This window comes from Schistocerca americana, chromosome 9 (assembly GCF_021461395.2).
Source record: "Schistocerca americana isolate TAMUIC-IGC-003095 chromosome 9, iqSchAmer2.1, whole genome shotgun sequence".
Lineage (NCBI taxonomy): Eukaryota > Metazoa > Arthropoda > Insecta > Orthoptera > Acrididae > Schistocerca > Schistocerca americana.
Genome location: NC_060127.1, coordinates 142,304,278 through 142,324,936, shown reverse-complemented (window position 1 = coordinate 142,324,936; position 20,659 = coordinate 142,304,278).

The window sequence follows — 20,659 nt, the reverse complement described above, 5'->3', positions numbered from 1 at the left end:
ATTATTGAGCACATCAATGGCGTTGTCACAGTGGTAACAATGGTACCTATCAGATCGTCAAAGTTAAGAGCTGTTTTGCAATTGGGGGACCTTCTGAGTCTGTTGAGCACTTTTGGCAAGAGAGGTGCATTCAGGGCTTGTGAAGCTAACTGAGGAGCTACTTCACCAAGAAGTAGCAGCTCCAGTCACAAACGCTGACAATAGCCAGGAGAGCAGTGTGCTGGCCCCACACCCCTCTGTTTCTGCATCTAGTTGTGCCTATCAGCTGATGATGACACAGCAGTTGATCGGTATCATTGTGCCTTCTGGGGACTATTCAGATGGCATTTAGTTTTAGTTATTCAGCACAAAAGAGATTCACTTAAGGTCACAATGGAAAATCCGGGATAGAGAGTAACAAAATTATGAAAAGGATAGTTGGGACTCACCATATAGTGAAGATTCTGAGTCACGAAAGACACTACAAAAAGACTGTCAGAAAGTTAGCTTTCATCTAACAAGGCCTTTGTCAAAAATAGCGACTCAGCATCTCTGGTATATGGTGCGTAGCAACTATCCTTTTCATCATGTTGTTGTTGTTGTGATCTTCAGTCCTGAGACTGGTTTGATGAAGCTCTCCATGCTGCTCTATCCTATGCTAGCTGCTTCATCTCCCAGTACCTACTGTAGCCTACATCCTTCTGAATCTGCTTAGTGTATTCATCTCTTGGTCTCCCCCTACAATTTTTACCCTCCATGCTGCCCTCCAATACTAAATTGGTGATCCCTTGATGCCTCAGAACATATCCTACCAACCAATCCTTCCTTCTAGTCAAGTTGTGCCACAAACTCCTCTTCTCCCCAATTCTGTTCAATATCTCCTCATTAGTTGTGTGATCTACTCATCTAATCTTCAGCATTCTTCTGTAGCACCACATTTCGAAAGCTTCTATTCTCTTCTTGTCCAAACTATTTATCGTCCATGTTTCACTTCCATACATGGCTACACTCCATACAAATACTTTCAGAAACGACTTCCAGACACTTAAATCTATCCATACTCGATGTTAACAAATTTCTCTTCTTCAGAAACGCTTTCCTTGCCATTGCCAGTATCCATTTTATACCCTCTCCACTTCAACCATCATCAGTTATTTAGCTCCCCAAATAGCAAAACTCCTTTACTACTTTAAGTGTCTCATTTCCTAATCTAATTCCCTCAGCATCACCTGACTTAATTCGACTGCATTCCATTATCCTCGTTTTGCTTTTGTTCATGTTCATCTTATATCCTCCTTTCAAGACACTGTCCATTCCGTTCAACTGCTCTTCCAAGTCCTTTGCTGTCTCTGACAGAATTACAATATCATCAGCCAACCTTAAAGTTTTTAATTCTTCTCCGTGGATTTTAATACCTACTCCGAATTTTTCTTTTGTTTCCTTTACTGCTTGCGCAATACACAGATTGAATTACATCGGGGAGAGACTACAACCCTGTCTCACTCCCTTCCCAACCATTACTTCCGTTTCATGCCCCTCGACTCTTAATAAGTGCCATCTGCTTCCTGTACAAATTGTAAATAGCCTTTCGCTCCCTGTATTTTACCCCTGCCACCTTCAGAATTTGAAAGAGAGTATTCCAGTCAACATTGTCAAAAGCTTTCTCTAAGTCTACAAATGCTAGAAATGTAGGTTTTCCTTTCCTTAATCTAGCTTCTAAGATAAGCCGTAGGGTTAGTATTGCCTCACGTGTTCCAACATTTCTATGGAATCCAAAGTGATCTTCCCCGAGGTCGGCTTCTACCAGTTTTTCCATTTATCTGTAAAGAATTCGTGTTAGTATTTTGCAGCCGTGACTGATTAAACTGATAGTTCTGTAATTTTCATATCTGTCAACACCTGCTTTCTTTAGGATTGGAATTATTATATTCTTCTTGAAATCTGAGGGTATTTCATATGTTTCATACATTTTGCTCACCAGATGTAGAGTTTTGTCAGGACTGGCTCTCCCAAGGCTGTCAGTAGTTCTAATGGAATGCTGTCTACTCCCGGGGCCTTGTTTCAACTTAGGTCTTTCAGTGTCTGTCAAACTCTTCATATCTCCTATTCCATATTTATCTACATCCTCTTTCATTTCCATAATATTGCTCTCAAGTACATCACCCTTGTATAGACCCTCTATATACTCCTTCCACCTTTCTGCTTTCCCTTCTTTGCTTAGAACTGGGTTTCCATCTGAGCTCTTGATATTCATACAAGTGGTTCTCTTTTCTCCAAAGGTCTCTTTAATTTTCCTGTAGACAGTATCTATATTACCCCTAGTGAGATAAGCCTCTACATCCTTAATTTGTCCTCTAGCCATCCCTGCTTAGCCATTTTGCACTTCCTGTCAATCTCATTTTTGAGACGTTTGTATTCCTTTTTGCCTGCTTCATTTACTGAATTTTTATATTTTCTCCTTTCATCAATTAAATTCAATCTTTCTTCCATTACCCAAGGATTTCTACTAGCCCTTGTCTTTTTACCTACTTGATTCTCTGCTGCCTTCACTACTTCATCCCTCAAAGCTACCCACTCTTCTTCTACTGTATTTATTGCCCCTTTCTTGCCAATTGTTCCCTTATGCTCTCCCTGAAACTCTGTACAACCTCTGGTTTAGTCAGTTTATCCAGGTCCCATCTCCATAAATTGCCACCTTTTTGCAGTTTCTTCGGTTTTAATCTACAGTTCATAACCAACAGATTGTGGCCACAGTCCACATCTGCCCCTGGAAATGTCTTGCAATTTAAGACCTGGTTCCTAAATCTCTGTCTTACCATTATATAATCTACCTGAAACCTGTCAGTATCTCCAGGCTTCTTCCATGTATACAACCTTCTTTTATGGTTCTTGAACCAAGTGTTAGCCATGATCAAGTTATGCTCTGTGCAAAATTCTACCAGGCGGCCTGCTCTTTCATTTCTTACTCCCAATCCATATTCACCTACTACGTTTCCTTCTCTCCCTTTTCCTACTATCGAATTCCAGTCACCCAAGACTATTAAATTTTCGTCTCCCTTCACTAACTGAATAATTTCTTTCATCTCATTATACATTTCTTCAATTTCTTCATCATCTGTGGAGATACTTGGCATATAAACCTGTACTACTGTAGTAGGCGTGGGCTTCGTGTCTATCTTAGCCACAATAATGCGTTCACTATGCTGTTTGTAGTAGCTTACCCGCACTCCTATTTTTTAATTCATTATTAAACCTACTCCTGCATTACCCCTATTTGATTTTACTTACATTGAAGAGAGAGAGAGAAAGTCAACACCTAATTATGTTTCAACATTCATTAGTCTGTGGGAAATTCTCCATTACTTGGAAAAAGGACTCAAATGCACATTCAGTAGTACAACTGCCATTAAGTAAGCAATAGTGGAAGATCTTACTTTTTTGTGTCAGAAAACTTGCAACTAAATTTTCACATTATTTTTTATTGTAAGTAAAAGGCATGGTTACACTGGGGCTACAAGCTTCTTGTTTCAAAAGCAACATTCATTGATTCGTTGTAACTTGGCATATTTTGTGTTACAGGCTATTTTCAAGTTTTGTGAAATACATAAGCTATCATAGTCTTAAGAAACAAAACACACCACATGAGTCCAGTTTGAATCAGTACAAACCAAGTCATTACACTAGTAACAACTTACGAGGGCCACATTCCTTAAGAATGTGACAGCTGACATATTTGGCTGCACTGAAATAAGTTTGATGTAATGCTGTATCCTGTTTTGCAGGATAATGGGGGCTTAAGTATATGGTACCTTCTTGGCATCACTTGAAATTGGTCCTCTATCACCAAACTGCCTGGTCATGATGTAACTAAAAATCTTAGTTTCTTACAAAAAAGTAACAATCCCAGCAGAACCCTGGACAGGGGAAACTTACCGGATGAGATGAGACGAAAAGACTGATTCTTGGGGACTGCACCAGACAAGATTTGAAAACCTGAGAGCTTAAAGATGAAAGACAGAATAATATGCAAGACAGAAATTATTACTAAATCATCATGAATGAGTTAATAAGAGTAAAAAGCTAAGTGCATTGTGTGTAACAGAGGTGGGAGGGGGTATGGAGATAAAAAGACAAGTTAGAAAATGAAAGATGTAGAAAACTAAAATGGAGTAGTTACTGTGAATAAATGCTGAGACGGAAGGAAGTAACATAAATTAAGGCCAGGTGGGTGGCAGAACCAATGGCATATTGTAGTGCTAGTTCCCACCTGTGGAGTTCTGAGAAACTGGTGTCTGGGAGAAGAATCCAGATGGAGCGTGTGGTGAAACTGGCATTGACATGACTGTCGTGTTGTACAACATGCTGTGCAACAGGATATTGTGTGTTGGCTGTATACACTCTCTGCCTATGCCCATTCATCCGGACTGATAACTGGGTGGTAATCATGCTGATGTAAAACGCTGAACTGTAAAGTCGATGTTCGCCCTGGAATCCGACCACAGCAGATTGTGAAACATTTCAACAACATTAGGAACACGGAAAAATCCAACCAAAACAACAATGATTCCAACACAAATTTTAAAGGCGTGATAATTCACGTAGGGACAAACTCTATTAGAAGCAGCAGACAAGAAGAAATCATAAATGATATTCGTAATGTAATTCGGTCAGCCAAAGGTTTGTTTACAAGCTCCAGAATTGTTATCAACGGAATTCTACAAAGAAGATCGGTGAGTAACGCGTATACAAACAAAATAAACACCGGCATTAGGGAACAGTGCGACGAACTTGGTGTTGTGTTTGTTGACCCAAATAAATTTCTCGATGACAAATGTCTGGGTAGGGATGGCCTGCACCTAAACAGACTAGGTGCAATGACTTTCAGTAAAATGCTCCTGGATTTATGTAAAATTATAAAAAACAAGGGAAACTAATACGGTCTGCAGGGGGTGACTATCCAAGAATAACATATGCAAACAAAAAACGTGAGTGTAATCGTAATAAGGAAGCAGTTGAACCAAAACAGAACGACATTAAAACGAAAAAAAGTGGGAATGCAAATAGCGGTGGAAAAAATTACTTAACAGTTGTTCACCAAAATATATGTTCCCTAGCAAATAAGACCCAACAGCTAGAAGTGGAGCTGGAGTCTACAGAGTGCTCAGTTGTTTGTCTCACTGAGCATTGGTGCAATGAGGCTGAAATTAATCAGTTAGTCTTGCAGTCTTATAATTTAGCCTGTGCATACTGTAGGACTTCTATGAAGTGTGGAGGGTGTTGTATTTATGTAAAACAAAATTATCAGTATAAGACCAGAAGCTATTTATGTGTAATCAGTGAAGAGCAACATTTTGAACTGGCAGCAGTTGAAATCAGGGACCAATACAGGTGTAGGAATTTGATTATCTTATGTATATACAGATCTCCAAGTGGAGACTTCAATATCTTTTTCTCCAAACTTAATCATGTTCTTGACAAGATATCCACTCCAAAGAACCACATTCTCATATGTGGAGACCTAAATGTGGATAAACTGAATCCTGATTCTACATGGGACTCATTACAAAGTCTTGCTCAAAGTTTCAATTTAGTTCCAATGGTTAACAGTGCAACCAGAACAACAAAATACTCAAAGACAGCTGTTGATCAGGTATTAACAGATTTAGGCAAAGAAAACTGTGAGGTGGTGGTAGCAGAGCTAGGATTATCTGATCACTCAGCTCAAATCATTAATATAAAAGTGGCTCCAGAAGAAACAAAGAAAATGCATATTTACAGACGAATTTTTTCTAAAAAAAATAGACATGAGTTTGCCAGACAGATAGCAGGACAAACATGGGACTCAGTATACTCAGAGGTAGATGCAAATGAAAAATTCAAAAATTTCATGACATAGTTTAAATTAAATTTTGAAGAAACATTTCCTAAAGTGTTATGTCCATTACCAACAGCAGGAAAAAGCAAGTGGGTCACAAAAGGAATCAAAAAAATCATCTGAAACACTAAAGTACCTGAGCTCCATTAAACACAGCCAAACTAATCCTGCTTTCTCACTCTTTTATAAAAGATATAGGAAAACATATAGGAAAATATTGTTTGCAGCAAAGAGAGCTCATAACTCCAAAATAGTGCACTCTGCTGAAAACAAAATAAGGCAGTATGGAAGATTGTGAAGCAGGAAACTGGTACCAGGAAAATGAATCTGTCAAACTTGAAAATCAAAGAGGAAGGGACTTTAATAAAAGACCCAATATATTTGGCAAACTATATAAATGATTATTTTAGTAGCATAGGAATAAAATTACAGGAAAATTTTCTAACAGCCCCTCAGGTCAAAAAGCCAAATAATGGTGTATCACACTCAATGGTGTTATTCCCTACAACACAGGAAGAAGTCTATAAAGCAGTCAGCAAACTGAAAAACAAAAACTCAGCTGGTCTGGATGAAGTCCCCATTTTTATAATTAAGGACTGTATCAAGAGCCTACTTCCACTTTTAGTTGATATTATAAATCAATCTTTCAAGCAGGGCTACTTTCCAGACTATTTAAAATATGCGAAATTACTACCTCTCTTCAAAAAAGGTGATGCAGGAATAATTGAAAATTATAGGCCAATTTCTCTACTATCATGCTTTGCAAAAATATTAGAAAGTATTATGAAAGATAGGCTAATCAATTATTTAAATAAATACAACTTACTGTCTGTTGACCAGTTTGGATTTCGATCAGGGAAAAGCACAGAATCAGCAACAGCACACCTCACAAAACACATTCTAGAAGCATTAGATAAAGGGAACTACACAACAGGTATATTTCTTGATCTAACTAAAGCGTTTGATACAGTAGACCACAACATATTGTTAAATAAGTTAGATGAACTTGGAATTAGGGGACTTGTGAAAAAGTGGTTCCAGTCATATCTAAAAAATAGAAGACAGATAACTGAAATCTCACATATTTCAAGTTGCTCAAACTATATTGTAAAGTATACTTCAGACCCAAATTATGTAAATATAGGTGTCCCACAGGGTAGTGTCCTTGGCCCAGTACTATTCCTCATTTACATAAACGACTTCCCACAGAGCATCAAGCATGGACAAACAATACTGTTTGCAGATGACTCAAATGTTCTAATCAGTGACAAATCACCAGATGCACTAAAAGAAAAAGCCGAACAAACACTAAACAGTGTACGTGAGTGGGCATCCAATAATAAACTAACACTAAATCTTAAAAAAACAAATGCTGTTAACTTCTATGTCTGCAAAAAACCACACTTTAACAACTTTAAGTTAAACAATGAAACTATAGAATGTGTAGGCTACACAAAATTTCTTGGTATGCATGTTGACAGTCAGTTAAAGTGGGAAGAACACATTAAAATACTTAGTAACAGAATCGCTACAGCATGCTATGCTCTGAGAATTCTGACTGCAGTTTGTGATACTACATGTGTCAGATCTGTATATTTTTCTTATATCCACTCTGTTATTACCTATGGAATAATATTTTGGGGAGTCAACAGTAAAAATATTCAAATAGTTTTCAAATTACAAAAAAGAGCAATTCGTATAATAACTAAGAGTGGCAGTAGGGCTCACTGCCTTGAACATTTCCAAAAGCTGGAAATCCTAACTGTCCCCTGTGAATACATTTTTCAAAGTGTTATGTATGTAAAAAAAAATATTGACTGCTATATGAAAAATTCATTAGTACACAGCTATGAAACTAGAAACCAATTCAATCTGCATCTAGAGAGGAAAAATAAAGTTAAAACTCAGCAGAGCTTGTTGTACAATGCTGTTAAATTATATAATAAATTACCCCAAAAAATAAGAGATATTGACACAATCGGACAGTTCAAAACAAAACTAAAATTTTTTTTATTAAATAAAAGTTATTACGCAGTAACGGACTATCTGAATTAAAACATGTAGTGTAATTAAAGTAGCCTGCATTGTAATACATGAGGAAATAATTATGACATGTAATCAAAAATTGTACAGTACTATAAGAAAATTACAAATTACACAAGGATATAAAACTAATTTAAGATACCTCAAAAATGTGTGTAAATACTAATTTTATGTGTATAATTGTAGGTATATTGTATTGTATATGATTTTGCTGACGAAATCCACACAATGTAAATTGTTACATGGATTAATAAAGAAATCAATCAATCAATCAGTGTTCATGTAACAGCTGGTATATGGCATACGTCGTTTCACAGGTGGGTCTCCCTTTGATAGTACATGTTATGCCAGTTACAGGGTGGGGATAGACAGTGGTAGGAGAGTGCATAGGGCATGTCTTATACTAGGGATGGTCACAGGGGTAGGAGCCATAGGGTAGTGAGATGAGTGCAGAAGGAGAATAGGGTCTGACAAGGATGTTGCTGAGACTGGGAGGGTGATGAAAAGCTATTCCAGGTGCGATGGACAAAATCTCAGACAGAATGGATCTCATTTCAGGGCACGATTTTAGGAAGTCATGGTCTTGTCGAAGTAGCTGATTGATACATTCAACACCAGGATAATATTGGGTGACAAGTGGTGTCCTCCAAAGTTGTTTTTTGGAGGGATCAGCAGCACCAGGATTGGATGTGATGGCCCAGGAAATCTGCTTTTGAAATAGGCTGTTGGGGTAATTGCAACCAGTGAAGGCTGAAGTGAGAGTGGTGGTGTATTGCTGTAAAGAGTCTGTATCTGAACAAATACATTTGCCTCAAATGCCAAAGCTGTATGGGAGGGGATATTTGACATGGAAAGGATGGCAACTGTCATAATGTAAGTACTATTGTTTGTTAGTAGGTTTGATGTGGACAGAAGTGTATAGCAGGCCTTCGGTGAGGATGAGATCAACATCAAGGAAAGTGGTATGAGATTCAGAATAGGACCATGTGAAATTTAATTGAGAGAATTTATTTAGAGATTCCAGGAATTTTAACAGGTCAGCCCCACACAGTTATCAGTCAGGATGAATGGGCATAGACAGAGGGTGTATATAGGCAACACACAATATTCTGATGCAGAGCATGCTGTACAACATTACAGTCATGATCTCAGTGCCTGTTTCACCATGCAACATCTGGATTCTTCCCCCAGGCACCAGTTTCTCAGAACTCTGCAGGTGGGAACTAGCACTACAACATGTCATTGGTTCTCATCACCCACCTGGCCTTAATTTATGTTAATTTCTCACATCTCAGCATTTATACACAATAACTACTCCTTTCTTCACTCCATTTTTGGTTTTCTACATCTTTAATTTTCTAACTCGCCCATTTTCCACTGTCCCCCCCACCTCTGTTACATACAATGCACTTAGCTTTTCACTTTTATTAAGTTGTGCATGATGTTTTGTTAGTAATCTCTGTCTTCCATATTATCCTGTCTCTCACCTCTAAGCCTTTAGGTTTTCAAATCTCATCCAGTGCAGTCCCGAAAAATCAGTCTTTCCTTCTCATTCCATCCAGTAAGTCTCCCCTGCCCCGGGCTTCTGGGTGACTTTTCTGAACTGTATCCCTTTCGCTAACCTTCTCCAGTCCTTTTCCTGTGTCCCTTTTCCTTCCCCTTCAACTCTTCTGCCAGACGAAGGAACTACTCGCCCCAAAAGCTTGTAAAAGTTAAATCCTTTTGTGTGTGTGTTCCCCTGCTGCTGCTTGGTTAGAAGATTTCTCATCTATCCATTTACATTATAGTAACACACTTTTGTAAGCCTGCCTCCCATCAGTGTAACTACAAACAGAGCACAAGCTTGGAAAGGAAACGGAAATAGATTATGTCCTTTCCAAAGGAAAGGGAGCCAAAGCACACCTATTAGTGCAGCTGGATGGCTGTACAGAAATTTGGACCTCATTCTCCCGAATGCAAGTCCAGTTCTTGTATACTCAGGTGATTCATGTGAACAGGTTTCCGATGTGGTTATGGCCACACATTGGGAATAACATACTTTGAAAGCAAAATGGTAGTTGGTGATAGATGCATGGGACATTCCATTTCAGAAATCATTAGGGAATTGAATATTTTGAGATTCACAGTGTCAAGAGTGTACCAAGAATACCAAATCTCAGGTATTATCTCTCACTACTAACAGCGCAGTGGCCAACAGCCTTCACTTAATAACTGAGAGCAGCGATGTTTTAGCAGAGTTGTCAGTGCTAACAGACAAGCAACACTGCATGCAATAGCTGCAGAAATAGATGTAAGATGTAGGACGAATGTATTCACTAGGATAGTGCAGCGAAATTTGGTGTTAAGGTACTATGGCAGCAGACAACCGATGCGAGTGCCTTTGCTAACAGCACAACATTGCATGAAGCGCATCTCCTGGGCTTGTGACCATATCAGCTGGAAGCTATGGTCAGATGAGTCCCAATTTCCGTTGGAGAGACCTGATGGTAGGGTTCGAGTGTGGCACAGACCCCGCAAAGCCATGGACCCAAGTTGGAAATAAGTCATTGTGCAAGCTTGTGCTACACCCATAATGGTGTGGGCTGTCTTTACATGGAATGAGCTGGGTCCTCTGACAGGAATTAGTTCTGTTCAGCTACTTGGAGACCACCTGGAGCCATTCATGGGCTTCATGTTCCCAAACAATTTTTACGGATGACAATGCACCATGTCACCAGACCACAGTTGTTCGTGATTAGTTTGAAGAACATTCTAGACAATTCAAGCAAAATTTGGCCACCCAGATTACTCAACATGAATCCTATTTAACATTTATGCGGTATAATTGTGAGGTCATTTTGTGCGTAAAATCTTGCACCAGCAACACATTCACAATTACAGACAGCTCCACAGGTAGCATGGCTTAGTATTTCTGGAGGGGCCTTCCAATGAAATGCTGAGTCCATACTGTGCCGAGTTGCTGCACTACGCTGGGCGAAAGGAGGTCTGACATGAAATTAGGGGCTATCCCACGACTTGAGACAAAAGTGGAATTGACCACTAGATATCACAAAAGGAGGACATATCACTACAGAAAGAGGCAGGGAGTATTGTGTTGTCTGTAGATGGAAATGGAAATGAGCGCCACTGGCCGGGAGGTCCCTTGCAGGGCAGGTCCAGCCGCCTCATTGCAGGTCTTATTACATTCCATGCCACATTGGACGACCTGCACGCCACATGGGGAGGAAATGATGATGAAGACAGCACAACACCCAGTCCCTGAGAGGAGAAAATGCCCAACCCAGCTGGGAATCGAACCTTGGCACGTAGGACTGCAATCTGTCACGCTGACCACTCAGCTATCGGGGCAGACGTTGTCAGTAGATGAAGAGTAACAGCAGAATTGGTCAGTCAGAAGAGCTCAGTGACAATGAACCTGGACTGGTCATAAATGTCATCTGAGTAACAATTACACCAGGAACATTTGAATCATTCCACATCCACCCAAGTGACCTGTTGGTGAGGTGACTGTGAAGTGCATATGTGAAGGAACAACCACAGCTAAACCGAGACTAGGCACACCACATGAGGCATACTAATGGACGGGGACCATTCAGCACTGCATTGCAAATCAGCAGAAGGAATCCCTCATGAGTTCCAGCATGGTAGCAGCAGCCCAACTAGAACAATGATTGTGTGTAGAGAGTTTAAAAAAAATGCGGTACAATGGTCAACAGCTTCTCATGAGCCACACATTTCTGTAGTCAGTGGTGAGCCACGCTTGACACGAAGTACAGATGAAACGGCTGCAAACAAGTAATTTTGAGTGATAAAACACTCTGTACCCTGTCTGATAGAAGGGCTTAGGTTTGGATAATGCTTTGAGAACATTACCAGCCTTCAGGTGTAGTGTCAACAGTAAACTACAGAGGCAGTGGTTCTACAATGTGGTGGTGTTTTTTGTGGTTATGGTGTGGTTACCTTGTATTCTATTGTATTGTATGTTAACCGAGGACCTAGAAACGACAGAGAGGCTCCGTCCCCACTGCAGCCGCAATGGTCTACAACCCCACGATGACTACCACAGTCCACTTCACCCCTCCGCCACTCCACACAGAACTCAGGGTTATTGTCCGGTTCGGCCCCCGGTAGACCCCCCCCCCACCCCCACCCACCCCCACCCACCCCGCCGGCCGAAGTGGCCGTGCGGTTAAAGGCGCTGCAGTCTGGAACCGCAAGACCGCTACGGTCGCAGGTTCGAATCCTGCCTCGGGCATGGATGTTTGTGATGTCCTTAGGTTAGTTAGGTTTAATTAGTTCTAAGTTCTAGGGGACTAATGACCTCAGCAGTTGAGTCCCATAGTGCTCAGAGCCATTTTTGACCCCACCCACCCCCCACCCCCCAGGGACTGTCTTACACCAGACGAGTGTAACCCTATGTTTGCATGGTAGAGTAATGGTGGTGTACGCGTACGTGGAGAACTTGTGCGTGCAGCAATCACCAACATAGTGTAACTGAGGCGGAATAAGGGGAACCAGCCCGTATTCGCTGAGGCAGATGGAAAACCGCCTAAAAACCATCCACAGACTGGCCGGTTCACCGGACCTCCACACAAATCCACCGGGCGAATTCATGCTGGGGAACAGGCACTCCTTCCCACCTGGAAAGCCATGCGTTAGACCGCATGGCCAACCGTGCGGGCATGGTTACCTCACTGCATTTAAGAAAATGCTAAATGGTGAAGGATGTGAACACATTTTACAGCACTGTGCTGTGTAGAGTAGAGGAACAGTTCTGAGATGATAATAGTTTGTATCAGCAAGACAATGCACCCAGTCATAAAGCAGCATCTGTGAGGCAATGGATTATAGATAATAATAAGTCCAAAGTGGACTGACCTGCCCGGAGTCGTGACCTTTCGGATGAGTTAGATTGTCAGCTTGGCTCGAGACCACAGTGTCCATCATCACTACTTTCTCTGGTTTTGATTCTTGAGGAAGACTGTACTGCCATTCCCCCTCAAAGATTCAGACACATGATTGAAATTGTCCTCAGCAAAGTTCAGTCTGTCATAAAGGTGAAGGGTGGATACTCCCCATATAAATGCTCACTGATATATGTATGAACAGTTTTGTAACAATATTCTATTTTGACAAGGAATGTTGCTACTCACCATATAGTAGAGATGCTGAGTCATAGACAGGTACAACAAAAAGACTATCACAAGTATAGCCTTTGATCAGTAAGGTCTTCGTCAAAATTAGACAACAAACACACACATATACACTCACACAAATGCAACTCACACACTCATGACTGCAGTCTCAGGCAACTGAGGCCACAGTTGCCTGAGACTGCAGTCACGTGTGTGTGTGTGTGTGTGTGTGTGTGTGAGTTGTGTTCGCATGAGTATGTATGTGTGTGTTTGTCATCTAATTCTGACAAAGGCCTTACTGGCCGAAAGCTATATTTGTGACAGTCTCAGCATCTCCACTATATGGTGGGTAGTAACTTACCTTTTCACAATATTGTTACATTCCACCCTGGTTTTCCCAATGAGCTGTATAGTTTTGATCAGATAGTGCATGCTTATGACCCATCTCTGCAACTGGGGTCACTAACCCACACTTATTTGGTTGTGCTTAACTCAGGAGAAGTCAGTTCGAATCCTAGTGTAGGAGAAATTTTCACTGCAACTACCATGTGGGTGTAAGTAAAGGGCAGCTATTCACAGAGGTCCAATGTGGGCTGTAATTATTGTATGTCACTGAAACTTGGTAGATTTACACTGGAAAAAAATTAGTTCGAATTGTGCCCAGTAGGTGCAAATCTGGTGCTGTTAATACAAGAAAGGTGTACAGAGATGTATCCATATGTAATGGTCACTGACAGAAAAAATCAAACAAGTGAGAAAAGCAAAATGCTGATTTTATTATTAAATACTGCTTACGAAATTTGTTCAGTCTGACACTGATGGGATACTGCATCCATAAAATGACATGATCAACAGTTGCTTGCAGTAGTTCTTGTGGAATCTGAGCAATTTGTTCCTGTATACTGGCCTCCAGGTCAGGTAGAGACCGAACGCATCCCTGGTAAACACATTCTTTTAAATATCCCCAGAGCTAAAAGTCACATGGATTCAGATCAGGTGAACTCGCAGGTCATATATCTGGAAAACACCTGGAGATAATACATTCATGGAACATTGCATTAAGCAGATCTCTACTGGGCTAGCGCCATGAGGTGTTGTCCCATCTTGCATGAAAACAGTGGTTTCCACACAGTTATGCTCTTCGAAAGTGGGGATCACATGATGTACATGGAAGTCTTGATAATGTCCAGACATCAAACTACACCTGGGTGTATTCTGGGTGTATTCTGTTCAAAGAATAATGGACCAAGAATAAAGGTGCTTGTGAAACCACACCAAACAGTCACATATAGTGAGTGCAACAGCTGTTTGTGCACAACATGTGCTTAACGGAACCTGAAATCTGGCAGCTCTGTGTATTCACTGCACTCTGTGATGTAAAATATGCCTCCACAGGATATTGCCTGGTCACATTCCATCATCTTCAATCTGTGCCAGAAACTGAAGAGCAGTGGACACATCTCTTTCATGTTCAGCAAATGAAAATGCAATATTTTAATCATGCAGGAAACCCATAGAGGACCCACTAGCCCCAGACCAAAAACCAATGTCATGATATTAGCTTCAGAATGACCCCATGAACAAATCAGTAGTCCAGTATTCAGAAAATCAGGCATTATGGTTCAGTCAGCAGTGATAACGCATATAGATAATAATGAAATTGAAGACATGCACAGCGACTACCATATACAACCCACCTGGGACAGATTTCAGGTTCAGTGAACCAACTAACTTTCAAAACCAATCAATCAAGTTCATAACTGGAGATTTCAATAGTTGCAGCACAACATGGGGCTACCAATAGACAGAGTTCAATGGGAAGAAGTCGAAAGATGGACTGTGGATGATCTTTTTCTTTATTTTACTTTTCGCACGACGTGTTTCGAGAAATAATTCCCATTTTCAAGTGCATTTTTAGTGTGTATTAAGCCATTTCTTTTGATGTTGTCAGTGTGTGTAAGTCTGCTTCATTTTGTTGACTTTTAAGTTTTCTTATGGTCCATTTGTGCAGAGTCTCATGCACACTAAACATCACACACAACATAAGATATTTTCTATGTGTAAAGTGTACAACAAGTACACTTCTGCCATCCTCCCGTATGAGCTGAGGTGCTGACAAGAGCCACAACTTGCACCCTGCATTTTCAATAGCCACAGACAAGGACTCCTCCATATCTCAGATGAGGCTCCCCATCAGACATACCTTGTGGACATTGGCATTCTGTCATGCCCAGAATGCCACTCCCCTAAAGGGCTCCATAACATGCCTAACATTGGAGCTCCCCACAACTATCAGCCCCCCTCCCTATGTGCCTGCTGGGAATCTGCTGAAGCAGTGGCCACCTGTCTACTCATAGGGCAAATGGGCGAAGCCAGATGATCAGACTCCACACTGATCCTCTGCCTCGAGCAACCTGAACATGTTGCCACTCACCACTCACCCTGTGGTGAGAATGGATCCACCACATTGAATGCACTGGGAGATGGCTTAGCAGTAGAGCCCATGTGTGTAATAAGTGACACCTGAGATGTCTGAGATGTCCCATGTGACATGCCAGATTTTCCATCAACATTACCCTCCCCCCCCCCCCCCCTCCCCCCAGGCAGCAGCCCATCTTTTGGTGAACTGCAGACAGCTCCTCCTGCATTTTCACACAGCATGTACAAATCCTACCCAGCCTAACATGACTAACTTAAGAAGTGCACTATATAAGCACAGACAAAGAACACAGACAAAAACCTAAATACTCAACTTGCTACTGCCCTAAGTGTCAACAAAGGAGGCTGACTCCTAAGGAGCTGTGTAACTGGCCAAACAAAAGAAATGACAACTGTACAACAGACATTTACAAAAATGTGAGATTACACTTCTTAAGTAGGAAAACGTGCTTGGAATATAAGAATTAATCTATAAAGAAAACAAAGACTTGCTGCTTGTCTATTCATGCATGACAGGCGAAAGCTGAAGCCAGGCTGTAATGTAATTTTCCACTTGCTGGAGTTGACAAACAAATGGAAAACAAGGAAAAGGGAAACCACTCTTTCATTCTACCTCTTTAGTTGAATACTTGTGTGAGTACAATGCAACACATCAAGAGAAGACAGAAAAGCTACTCTTTGATGGAGAATGTCGGCTAGTACCACAGTAATTGCAATGATGTGTTCTTATTTATGGTACATGTACATGTAGGACTTCTGATCAATACGATGTGTACAGTAATGTGTAGTATTTTCCTTGTGTTTCTATTTATTTACTGTCAACTACAGCAAGCTGACAATTTATGTTACACTAGGTACTTGTGCTGTGTGCTGTTACAGCAGAGTCAACATCATTATTGTGCTATGGTTTTGATGATATCATGTTTACATGAATGATACATTGTGATATGTTTTTGAACAGATCTTGAGAAATGGAAGAGACTTACGAATAAAAATCATAGTGTGCTATTTATAAAATATGTACTGTTATTCATATCTTTGTAATGAACAATGCTCCAATAAAGGCAATCATGCTGTTTAATGTCCCCCTGCCCCCCCCCCCCCCCCCACCCCCCACCCTAGGGTAGCTAAACAACATTTGCTTGATACATATTTAATTTTGCTTCTGGGTGAAGAGTAGTGTAGCATACAAACTGAAGGTCTCAATAATGGCAAGAAATTGCAGAGAATTACAGCATTCTTTAACACAGAAAAATTTACAATCGCTTTCCTGAGTGGTAGCCCATGTGGTCTGACCAGTTACCTTAAGGCACTCATGCACAGGTTGAATGTATCTGCTGCCAACTACATATCTGGCATATTAGTGAATCCAAAGAAGTTGCATGGGACAAGACATGAGCAAAAGACTCTTCCACTAAGAGAAATAAGTCACAGAAAGATAAACCATTCATAAATGTAAGTGAAAATGATCAAAACAAATATTGCCCCACTTACAGTGATACACTGATAAAAATGTGCAACAAATTTTCAATTGATTGAAAATATGTGTGTTACATAATTTAAGATTTCTACATTTGCTTGTTAGACATAATACAATGAAAATTAGCCATTGAAAGAAATACTTACCTCCAGAAATGTGTGTCCTGTTTTAGGCAACAATCTACATATTTATTTCAATAACAATGTACCCTAGACACATTTAGTATAAGAAATTTGTTAATAATTACCAATCCCTGAGGTGAAAGATCGTTCAAATAATAAGTAATCACTTGCACAAATAAAATTCAATAAACATACAGTGATAAGCCAAAACATTCCCGTCACAATGTTGGATGACACCTGCTGGTGTTGCGGGAATGTGATGCAGTAACAAAAGTATGTAAGCAGAGCAGACATGTGTGGGGGATCATCCTAGCAAATATATATACATCCACATCCATACTCTGCAAGCCACCTGATGGTGTGTGACGGAGGGCTGCAAATGGGAAAATCCAATGAAATAAGTTAATCTAATGAAGGGCAGCTTATTATTAACCAGAGCCTGTAAACAGGTATCTCGAGAATAGTGAAGATGGTTGAATGTTCATGAGCTACCGTCGTGAGCGTCTGTGGAAAGAGGTAGGAGGACAGTGAAACTACCACTGGGGCTAAATGATTGGACGTCCAAAACTCTTCACAGAACATGAGGTTTGGAGGCTTGTCTGCTCTATAAAGTGGATAGATGGTCATTTGTGTCATCTCTGCCAAAAGATCACAGTGCCGTTGCATGCAACAAGTGTTTCATGAGGTTTGGAGGCTTGTCTGCTCTGTAAAGTGGATAGATGGTCATCTGTGTCATCTCTGCCAAAAGATCACAGTGCCATTGCATGCAACAAGTGTTTCAGAGCACACTGTTCATCATACATTGTTGAGCAGATCACCCCTACATATTCACATGCTGACCCAACAAAATTGTCAATTATGATTGCAGTGGGCAGAGGGCCATCAAGATTTGACCATTGATCAATGCAAATGTGTCAGCTCTTTGGGTGAATCACATTTTTGCTGCAGTAGCTCGAGGGTCATATCCACAAACGACATTATGAAAGAAAAAGATGGCTGGAAATGCGCCGTACACCAGAGATGCAGGCTGGTAAGAGCAGTATTATGCTATGGGAGACATTTCCTGTGCTGGCATGGGACATGTGATAGTAATCAAAGATGCACTGACAGCTGTGTACCACCTCTATCCCGCCACACTTGATGTCTTCCCCAACAGCGAAGTCACATTTCAGAAGTATAATTGTCTATGTCTCTGAAACAGAACTGTGCTACAGTGGTTTGAGGAGCATTGTAATAAACTCACATTGCTGTCTCAGTGACCAAATCTACCTGATGTAAACCTTACGGATACCATCAGGCTTGCTATTGGGTGTCATCACCACGTACGCAAACCAGTGGCCCATTATTTATGTGAATTACATGACCTGTGTATAGACATCTAATGCAACATAGCTCCACAAATCTACCAACAAACTGTTGGCTCCCTGATATGAAGAATCAGTGATGTACAAGGGTACATCAAATATTATCCACAATTTTGTTATATTTTTATTTATTTTGGTAGTACTGTCATTTTACATTGATGACACATGCTTTGTTTATTTGTTGTTATATCTATGCAATTTTCAAGTTGCTAGCTTAGTTTCATTATTACTGCCGTGCTATTAATCATGGCTGCTCTGCTGTCTATCTGCACCAAAGAAGAGCAACATTCAGTGATCTATTTTTTGTGGTCGGAAGGCGTATCAGGGGCCGAACTTCATCAAAGACATTTGCTGCAGTACTGGAACAGTGTTTTAGCCATGACGGAGTGTCTACGAATGGATTGAAACATTCCATAATGGCCGCACAAGTGTTACATACGATGAAGGAGCCACAAATGAAGAAAGCATTGAGGGTTCACGTGAAATGATTCTCTTTGACAGGCAATTAACCATTGATGGAGTGGCACATTGTCTGCAAATTAGTCATGGTTCTGCCTATGAAATCATCCACAACAGACTTGGTTTTCATAAAGTTTGTCCAAGATGGATCCCAAAACAACTCGCACAGTTGAATAAACAAATGTTCTTGGACATCTGCAAAAAATGTTTGGATCACTATGGTAACGAAGGGGATGACTTCTTAGACAGGATCATTCCTGGTGACGAAACATGGATCCACCATTATGAACTGGAGAGTAAACGGCAGAGTATGAAATGGAAATATCCAAATTCACCATGCAAGAAAAAGTTCAAGACCCAACCGTCTGCAGGAAAACATACTTACAGTTTATGGGATGCACAAGGTCCAGTACTGGAACATTATGGGGAAAGGGGCACAACAATAAACAGTGTACGTTACAGTGAGATGCCTACTGCCAGGCTAAATCCTGCAATTTGAAGCAAATGCTATGGATTACTGTTAAAAGGTGTTGTGCTGTTGCACAACAATGCCCGTCCACATATTGCTGCCTACACTGCTGAAATGCTCCAGAAACTCAAATTTGAAGTACTGGATCACCCTCCATATAGTCCCAATCTTGCCCCTTCTATCACTTGTTTGGTCCACTCAAACAGGCATTAAGGGGCCGTCGATTTACCTCAGACAAAGCAGTGAAAGAAGCAGTACATCCCTGGCTTGCGGCTCAACCAAGAACCTTCTTTTATGAGAGCATCAGGAAGCTTGTACAATGATGGACCAAGTGTGTTGAAATGCAAGGAGACTATGTCAAAAATAATGTTCTTGTAAGTTTCCTATCTGATTAAAATAAAATTTTATAACTACTTTGTGGATAATAATTGACTTACCCTTGTATTTCATTCCAAAGACAGACAAACAAGTTATTAAGCATATGGCCATAATGTTTTGTCTCATCAGTGTATATTCACAAAATTACTAAATTAAGTCAAAAGAAAACTAATATTTTTCACATTTTTTACAGTTCCTTATATAGCCATAGTTATCAAACATACAATAATAATCTATTAATTTATAATTAATAAAGAAGATAACATGAGTTATATGAAACAATAGAAAATCCAGGCTGGAATAATGATAATATTATGAAAAGGAAGTGTGCAATGTTTTCAATAAATACTTTATATCTGCAGCTGTTAGTCCAATTAATAACACAGTTGTGAGTAGTGAGGTAAAGCTCTGCCCCTTTGATTAAAAAATGTAATAAGGAATTAGTTAAAATAATCACCCGCCTGGTAAACTGCAGTATCAGAGAACATACATTTCCAAATGTATTGAAATGGAGCACAGTTAAACCAGTGCACAAAAAAGGATCCAAGGAAGAGGTTTCAAATTTCAGGCCCATATCATTAATACCTGTCTTCAGCAAAGTATTTGAAGTTGTGCTGCTGATACAACTTAGTGACTATTTCTTGAAAAATAAGTTCCTAACAGAGACTCAACACGGATTCCGAAAAGATCATAGTACTATCACAGCAATTACGGAATTTCTTCACAAAACGTATGGTGCCCTTGATCAAGGAATGCAAACAGCTGGAATATTTCTAGACCTTACTAAAGCCTTTGACTCGGTAAACCATGAGTTACTTTTAAGTAAACTTGAGTGATACAGTGTAAATGCTGCATCCATGCAATTGCTGGCTACATATTTATTTAACCACATGCAGTGTACAATGCTGACTTACAA